The sequence below is a fragment of the Propithecus coquereli genome, unplaced genomic scaffold (assembly GCF_000956105.1).
Source record: "Propithecus coquereli isolate 6110/MARCELLA unplaced genomic scaffold, Pcoq_1.0 Scaffold212, whole genome shotgun sequence".
NCBI classification, from domain to species: Eukaryota; Metazoa; Chordata; class Mammalia; order Primates; family Indriidae; genus Propithecus; species Propithecus coquereli.
The window spans coordinates 342,072-351,437 of record NW_012146301.1 but is presented as its reverse complement, the minus strand read 5'-3'; the positions used below and the strand labels follow the sequence as shown (position 1 = coordinate 351,437).

Below are 9,366 nucleotides of genomic sequence, written 5' to 3'. Positions count from 1 at the left end.
GGTTATTAAATCATTTAACTTTTCTTTGCAAATTCACTCATATGCTTGTATCATTTAGGAAACCTCTGGTTTCCCCAAATCCTGTATTTTCAAGAGCTCACTCCACTTGGACCCATCTTGGTCCCCACGAGGATCTGGTGTCAGAGAACTAAAGGCTCCATGAGGATTATCAAGGAAGATATTAAATCCCTGATCAATAATGTCCCCACCAATCTCCTAAGCAATATTAAATGTGCGGATAAATGCTATTCTAGGTTGACAGAAATGGCTGGCACTTTCACCATTTTTACTTAAAGAATGATGGAATACTCTCAAGTATGTTCTGTAATGCAAGTTGCCAAATGGTCCATTCCAAGCAGGTGCCCTGCAAGGCCAGCTTAAGAGGAGGTAAAATTTTTGTAGACTTAGTTGCATGATTCACACACATTATCAAATAGCTAAAGTCCTTATACAGAATTCATCTTACAGTGATTTGACACCACTAAGCCACTTTCCACATAATTAACAGGTTGAAGCCAGTTTTCTTATAGATAATAATAATAAAGGCAGATGAAAGATAAAGCCTTTCAATTACTGTACCAGTCATGATGCTTTAGATGGCAATAACAGAAAACCCCAACTCAAACAGGATTAGAAAGTAAATAAATTTATTATTTAGTATCCCAAACCAAATTAGCAATCGGTACACAAAGCTCCAGGTGCAGGAAGATCTATGTGACTCAATGATGCACTTACAGACCCTGGTTCCATCTTTCAGCTCTGGCATCCCCTTGCCTGCTTCGTCCCAAGGTTCCTCACAACAGGGCTGTTGTGATTCCAGCCATCCCATCTAGTCTTCGGGTCTCTTTAAGAGTGCAGAAACATTCCCCAGAATCCTCTTCAAAGACCTCCCAGGTGCTAGAGGCTTTTGGGAAGGATTTTGCTCAATGACAAATGGAACTTGAAGTCTGTGCTGCTACTGACCTGACAATAACAAATGTGTGAGAGTATGAAGCTTGGAGCTGCAACCCGCCATTAGCCATAACAACTAATTAGGCTGCAGCAGTCTAATCAGCCACTAGGCAACAAGCCCAAGTACAAAAAGCAACATGCTGAGGATGGCAGAGTGGCAGGAAAGAAAGCACCCGGGTCCTTGATGACACTGTGAGCTGACACATGAGCTGGGAGCCCCCATCGCTTATTACTTGAAGCAACTCAACATTTGACGACTTAGATTGCTATTAGACAGACATTCTGCCACTTGCAGATAAATGCACTCTTAAATGTTCCCTTGAGGTTTTAGGAAAAGGGCACTGATAACTTGCCCATCACGAAGAAGGAAAATACCTAAGGGTAGGTCTGTCTGGCTTCAATGTTTATACTCCCAACTCTTATTACCTGCTATACCATCCTGGAACTTCCTTATTATAAAATGTCAGAGAATGCTCATTTCACAAATTTTAACTCAAGTCAACCTCGGAGTCGTATATGTGCCACATTAACCTCTTTTTAGAATCTTGCTTTTTCCCAGGGTCCCCATTCTTTATTGATTTCAAAAACATTTCTTTCCCATAATCCTGTGTGCCAAAAAACAAACACAACTCAATTTGGGATTTTAGCAATCTCTGAGCATAATCTTAAACATCTATTTGCCCATATTTTCAAATTAAGCAGGTAAATTCATTTAAGTCCTTTCTACTCGGTTTTCATTAGAAAAGAACAAAACTTCTCCATCGTCCTCAAGTAAATGAAGTATGACCTCTTGAACAGAGCAATACTAGCCTGTGCCTTACACATGAGAAATGTGCTATTTTCCCAACATGACATAAATTCTCTGACCTTGAGAAAGTTCAATAATCAGACCATGTAAAATGTTTTCCTAATAACTTTTGTTTTTCAAAAGACACCACTAAAAATGAAAAGGTAAAGAACAGACTGAGGGAAAATATTCACACAGATCTAACAAAAGACTTGTATGCAGAATAAAAAGAACTTCTGCAATGATTAGATGACATTAAAATGTGCAGTTTATGGCATGCTCAGTACACTAATAAAGCTATATAAAACAGACAAACATTAAAAAGAGAAATAGACATTCACAAAAGAAGATATACAAATAGTCAATAAGCACATGAAAAGATATTAGTCATTAGAGAAATATACAATAAAACCACAATGAGATACTACTACACAGCCATCAGAATGGCTAAAATGAAAGAGTGACAATTTCAAGTGCTGGCAAGGGTTAGGGTAACTGGAAGTCTCATACATTGCTGGGGGAATGTAAAATGGTGCAAACACTTTCTTATAAACAGTTTATTAAAAAGTTAACCATACACTTATTACAGGACCCAGCAAGAAGAAAGAAAACACAGCTCCACACAAAGACTTGTTCACAGATGCACTATAGCAGTTTTGTTCATGTTTGCCAAAACAGAAAACTTGAATGGCCAAAGGTGAATGGATAAGTAAATCATAGCATATCCAGACATTGAAACACTACTGAGCAAAAGAAAAAAACAAACTGATAAGAGGATGGGAGAGAAACTATTGAAGAAGGGAGGAAGAAAGAGGGGCAGAAGAAGGGAGAGGGGAGAGAGGGAGAAAAGAAATCCCTAGACACATTATAGTCAAACTGCTGAGCACCAAAGAATCTTAAAAGCAGCCAGAGAGAAAAGACGGACTTTTTACAAACAACAATTAGCCAGCAACAGCAAAGGGACCAAAAGACAGATGATTAATACAGGAACAATACAGAATTGCAAACCCAGATAAACCTATCATTCAAGAATAAAGATATTTAAGGTGCAAGAAACTGAAGTTATCAACAGATACTCATTGATGGAACTTCTAAAAGATGTATCTCAGGAAGAAGGAAAGCTTCAATGTAGAAAAAGAAATAGTGAGCATATTAAATCTACAGAGAGAACTATATAAAACGATGACAGTGTCAAATTGAGAGAAGGTTAAGAAATGAGGATATATAAAAGAACAGACACAAAAACGCTAATGGTAGAACTTGGTAACAAGTGGTAGGATTTTAGGCTTGTTTTACTTTCTTTTCCATGCTTTTATTATCTGATTTTTTAAAATCAGCCTGTCTTTTTACATTACCCAGCTTTAAGGGTGAAGTTTAAATTACTAAATTAGAATGAAATAGAAACAAAATTAAGTATCAAATTTTCAGATTCCCAAAACTGCAACCTATCAGTGCTAATAATACCAAGTTTCCCTTAAAAACTCCATAGACTAATTTGAAAGGACAGCAAGAGCTGGGTTTGCTTATTCACTCAACAAGGATTTACAAAGGGTTTGAGGCACTGTACTACATCCTGAATGAATAAACGCTGGAAGTCATAATATTGGATGTATAAGTCTTCTCTTATAATTGATAATAAGATGCCTTTATGGAAAGTATTTTGCCAAAAGTCTACAAGTACAGTGTAGTTACTCTTGTGGTAACGAATATTAGAATAGAGAGTTAAAGGAAATCTAGTTTGGCCTGAGACACTTTTTTAAAAAATATATGCACAAATATGACAGTTTTACATATGATATTAATTCAGTGTAAATGACGAATTCCCACATTAATTGCGAATCCTGCAGTTTGTCTATAATTTCCATCCCACATTAAAATAAGAAAACTGCAATTCTGAGTTAAGTTTACAGGTGGCACTGTGCATGCACTCAGTTTTAGTCACACTGGGTCAATAACAAAAGCTTAGAGCACCATATTTTAATAAGGTTTCGACCGTTCACTTTTGCCCAAAGTATCCACTTGGCAAAACGTTTTTAACTAACTCAAACCAGGGCATGGGCACCCTACAAAAGGTCAGTTTTTCCGATCTTAAATAAACATTTTGGGGGGCTTCCTGATTCAAAACAAAGGCTGCATCTGGCATGAAGGAACTGGACAAATCAGTATTTCAGGTAATCTAAATGGAAACTGTTTAGCTCCGATTTTCCCGGCCACGTGGATGTGGTTAAGGAGGCACTAGACAGAAAGGGGGCAAGAGGACTATGATCAAGTACCGCCACAGCATAAAGTCTGACCACTAAAAAGAAAAGGAGTCCATCCACCCCATCCCATTCAATACCAAGGCGTGGAGAGCCATTCTTTCAATGAAAAGCACCAAACAACAAGAGAGCCTTAAGAAGCTAAAACCCCACTCCCTCGCCTCCCAGGCAAACGTAACCAACACAGGGAATATCCATCCCCCTAAGGCGGAAAGACTCTAGCAACTGCATTACAGGATTATATGGGCGACTCTTCTCTTCTCTGTACTATCTTCAACTGGTGAGGAAAATGCAGTACTCAAAAATACTAAGCAGTTCTCTGCAATAAGCAAAGGTAGTTACAAAGGGTTTGTTTAAAATGCCCAGTTCACCGTGCTATCAAAACATTAGGCAAGTATAGTACCTACAAATCCGTATTTCCCTTATCCTCTGGGAAAATCACAATGCCATTTCTCCTGAGCTATTCAGCATGCGTAAAACAGGATCTTGTCTTTTATCTAGTGTTCTCTAACTCCTTTCAGGGTGGAAAAAGTCCTTTTTTGATGGTTATCACAAGCATTCTCATAAACATATATAATTTTCCAAATGAGTTAAACTCTTATGTGTTTAATGAGTATGAGCTCCACTTTTTAAAAAACTAACCCTTTCGATACTATTAAATATATTTAATTCCTATCTTTTAAAAAATCATTCCCTTGAACAGTTTTTGAAAAGCAAAACAAAACCCTTCATCCAGGTTCCTTGCAGTCTGAGGATAATTTTGAGATAACTTCAATAATCCAGTAAGAAAGTTGTCTAGGATAATTATTTTTAAATCTTCTTTGGTAGGTTTGGCTACAGAGTAACATTAATATTCTATTATGACCCAAGGAATAAATCCACCCCTATATCAACTCCAGGAAGAGAATACCAATGTGAAAAAAGGCTAACTTCAAAAGGATTCCCACAATGACGGAACTAAATAAACACCACACCCCCAACTCACAGAAGGTGGCAACATAGAATCTGTGCCCCCATGTGGACCCAGTTTCTCAGGCACCTAAAACAAGTAAGAGATTTTGGGAGGCACTGGGCTAGAAAGGCATCTACTCACTTTCTCTGAGAATTTCCTCAGTAAACCAGCTACTGTCCGATAATGCTTCTATTTATTTTACCCAGAAGCAGATCTATTAGCCAGACATTCTAAAAACACAAACGTTTCGTTGTGCTTGGAGTAACTCCAATATTGATGCCTTGCTGCAGAACGATGCTGCAGGAATATAAAGTGAGCCATGTGGTAGCTGTATCCACATATGAAGCTCATTGTCAGAAACTGTCATATCCTGGAGACCAACACATCAGAGGGGCTGAGGGTAAACCCCAGCAAGAGCGCTGTGGAATGAAGGAAGAAAGCCAAAGATGGGGAGACTTCACCAGGGCCCTGCCTCATCCCAACAACCAAGACGCTTTTTAAGGCAACTCTTCCTAAAGCTTTCAGGACCGAAAAGATCTTTCTTTTCCACTGGATAAGAAAAGCAAGACAATGCTGGAGGATGTTCTCAAATGGTCTGGCAAGTCACCACGTGCAAGGTACACTAAACACAACCCAATGCTAGGCCAGGGTTTGGCTCAGAAGATGCTGCCCGCTGGATGCTGGAGTGGGGGCCCAGGGGTTCTCATTGCCAGAGCCAGGGCCGAGGCTGTCAAACCTGGGAAACTGACAAGGAAAACAGCCTTAACAACAACAATAAAATGAAACTGCCAGAGGCCACTGGTACTCCCCAGAGTGAGGGAGAGAGGCAGGCAGAGACTGCTAAACTGTTCCAGATGAGACGCAATCTCTCCCACACCTCAACCGGCGCTCAGACACAAGGGTCCTCGGTTCTTTGTGAGCCTCAGCCCCCTCCTTTCTGGGGGACCCGACTCAATCCCCAATAGCCGCTGATCTCCGACTGCCACGGACGAAATCCAGGCTCGTTACAGAGAACTCATGTTTCTCTCTCTCTCTCTCTCTCTCACACACACACACACACATTCTCTCTCTCTCTCTCTCTCTCTCTCTCTCTCACACACACACACACACACACACATTCTCTCTCTCTCTCTCTCTCTCTCTCTCTCTCAGGGGTCCAAGCCAGATCACATAGCTAAAGTTTCCGGAACTTAAATCGTAAAACCACAATCATTAGTTGTTTTGAAATGCTAACCACAAAAAAATCCTTTGCTTTTAGAAGAAAAAGAAAAGGCAAAAAAATCACCCAAACTTTGCCCTCCATTAAGGCAAGCAGTAAAGAGAGACAAAATCTAACTTGGGCAGAGGGTGTGTTCCTCTTTGTCACCTACCGGGAACCTCGCGCGGCGCGTGGGCGAGCTGCAGGCACCCGGCGACGCCGTGGCATCCGAGCCAGCGGCCACCTCCCCGGCCCGCAACCGGGCTCAAGGGCCGAGATTGCGGCCGGAGGTCCGGAAGCGGCGTCCGGCGATGTCAACCAGCAGGGTGGGACGGGAGGAAGAGGGGGAAGGGCGCAAGGGTGAGAGGGAACGGGAGCTGAGCCCCGCAGCCCGAGGTCCGCGAAGGTGAGAGAAGAGGGTGCAAAGGGCGGCGCGGAGCCCAGAGGCTCCCAAGCTCCTGCCATTGTTGCCCGGACTGCCCGGGCCAGGCCGTTTCCTCCCTGCAGGACCCCGCGCTCCACGCACCCACCTCCGCCCGCGCCCCGGGAGCCCGGACTCGCACAAGTTGCCGCCAGCGGCCCGGACTACGCCGGCGCCCGCCCTCCCGCCGCGGTCATTGTTCGCTGCGCGCCTCCTACCTCCACGGCGCCGGCGGCTCCCACTCCCGAGCTCCGGGATCCGCAGCTCCCGAGCCCCCGGCTGCCGAGGGCGCGGCGCCTCCGGCTGCGCCTGCGGCTGCGGCGCTGGCTATTAATACCCGCGGGCGGCGGCGGCGCGGGCGCGCGAGCGAGGCTGGCGGTGGCCGGCCGAGGTCCGAGCCATCAAAGGTGGCGCGGGGCGGAGGGGAGGGCGGAGCAGGCGGGGTGGGTGGGGAGCGGGCTCCGGGTCGCCATGGCCGCCTCGACGCCGGGGTGAGCGCCACTCGCACGGGGAGGAGCGGCGCAAAGCGGGCGGCGGCCGCGTCTCCGCCCCGCGCCCAAACCGAGTGCCCGCAGCCGCTGCGTCCGCGCGGGACCCGCCGCCTCCGAGACCGGCGAGCGGGAAGTGCAGGCGGCCGCCGTCCCTCCCCGGGCCTGGGCCGGCCCCTCAGCTAGGGGAGGCTGGGCGCCGCGCCGCCCGAGCCGCGGGGACAGCGGGAGAGCCACAGCCCCCTCCAGCGTTCGCGCCCGCGACCTGCGCGTTGGCGCGCCCCGCCCCGCTCCGCCCCGCCCCGGGGGCAGGTGTGCGGAGGGGCGGCCTCCCGGGCCGGGCACACCGCCTGGGATCTGTGCCTTACTTGGGCGTGCCGGCCGAGCTGGGCTCCGCGCTGCGCCACCGAACCGAGCGCGGGAAGCGCCACCAGGGACACGCAAATCCTGCCGCTGTGCTGAAAAACGAAACGAGGAGGGCACGAGATGGGTGCACAGGCGAAACCAAGAGCAGCTGGCGAGTGATCAGTGCCTCGGACTCTGCAGGTCGCTTTTTGAGGCCCTGCATGGGGCAACTTCACCTAAGACGTCGCTCGGGGAGCGGCGCTGTGCAGGAACCCGCGAAGCCCGCCCCTCGTCTCCCCCGCCCCGAGCCACAAGCGCGGGCTTCCGGCACCACCCCGGCTGCGCGGGAATTAATCTGGGAGAAGCTATTGCGACCCCGCTCCCGCCCACGTCACGGCCCAGCGTCCTCCACCTGAGCGAATGCCTCGCCAATCCCCACCTCCGCCCGCCCTCTGGGGACAGGAACAGTGCCCCGCGAGGAAAGGCGGGGAACAGGTTAGGGGTGGTTTGCAGATGCCTGACCGCCTTTGGGGTTTCTGGAACTTGATGGAGCAAGAAGCAAGATTCAGAGCCAAGGAGGCAGGGACCTGAGGGGACAGTCACTGCCCCTACCTACCACCTGCCGCGTTTCTTTCTCCATCCCCGTTCCTACCCTCTCCTCTCTCCCTTTCGGCAAAAAGGCCTTGGCAGCAGCAAGTAACGCTCTACAAGATCCCGAGGCTACAGGGTACCTGTCTCTGAAGGCTGCTGGCTCAGAACCCTGGTCATCTTGCGCCTTGTGGGAGTTCACTGACGTCAAGCAGGGAGGGCAGATTTCACCGGAGGGGCTACAACTGAACTCACAGTTGAATAGGAGCTGGGCAGAGATGGGGCATAGGGGCCCTTGTGGAGGGACGGGTTGGAAGGTAGGGGTAGTAGTGGGTAGCTAGTGTGAGTAGTTTCTGGAGAGGAGCAAAGAGGTGCCTTTTTTTCTCTTTTTTTTTTTCTTTAGAGGGAGGGGGGATCTCGCTATGTTGCCCAGGCTGGTCTAGAGAACTCCTGTCGGCAAGCAGTTCTCCCACCTCAGCCTCCCAAAGTGCTGGGATTACAGTTATGAGCCATCTCCCTGGCAAGAGGTGCCTTTTGAGTGTGAGGCACTGAACTATTTTTTTTGACACCTGAGTATTTGGTGGAGGTAAAGAGGGCCATATAGTCCTCAGACTTAAGAAGAAACAGCGTAGTAGGTAGTTTGTGATTGAAGAGAAGAAATAGTGGGTTTGAGGCTTGGCTCTGTCAACCCAACCAGCTGTGTGGCTTTAGAGACATCAGAGATCAGATGTTTTCTGCCAGTGAGTCTCTGAGAGTGGTTCTTGGACCACCAGCAGCAGCACCTGGAAACTTTAAGAAATGCAAATTCTTGGGTATCATCCCAGAAGCATCAGAATCACCTGGCAGGCTCTGTCCCCAGAGTCTCTGATTCAGTAGGTTTGGAGTGGGGCCTGAGAATTTGCATCTCTGACTAGTACCTGAATAGTGCTGTTGCTCTGGTCTTGTGACCACACTCGGAGAACCATTATATTAGGGGAATGGGCCTCAAACTCATGAAGTCTCCTAAGATTAAAAAAATAACAACAAAGCACAATACCCAGGCTGCACCCCAGCCAAATATATAAAGATTCCTGAGGTTGGTACCAAGGCATCAGTATTTTTAAAGTTCTGCAGGTGATTCCAATGTGTAAGGCAGGTTTGAGAATAGTAATTGTAGATAGTGCTTTTTGAAGTCTATACATGAATCACCTGGGAATCTTGTTAAAATGCAGATCCTGATTCTGTAAGTCTGGGACTGTTTCTAACAAGCTGTCAGGTGATCTGTGTTTGCTGGTCCAAGGACTACACGAAGTAGCAAGGTGCTATGTCTTACTTCACAACTAAAAACAAAAAATTTTAGGAGACACAGGAAATTAGAAAAGTGACATTTTCCCAGTCA

The 9,366-nt window shown here is 46.9% G+C and overlaps 1 protein-coding gene across 2 annotated transcripts in view; it reads right to left on the bottom strand.

The window, feature by feature from the left end:
• FARP1 (FERM, RhoGEF (ARHGEF) and pleckstrin domain protein 1 (chondrocyte-derived)) overlaps nt 1-7,108 on the bottom strand; it is a 282,892-nt gene extending 275,784 nt beyond the window's left edge. For both annotated transcript variants that reach the window (XM_012644448.1, XM_012644449.1), the window contains exon 1: nt 6,786-7,108. The gene's annotated coding sequence lies outside the window, so the exon portion shown is untranslated. The remainder of the gene's footprint in view (nt 1-6,785) is intronic.
• Between the last annotated feature and the right edge of the window lie 2,258 nt (nt 7,109-9,366).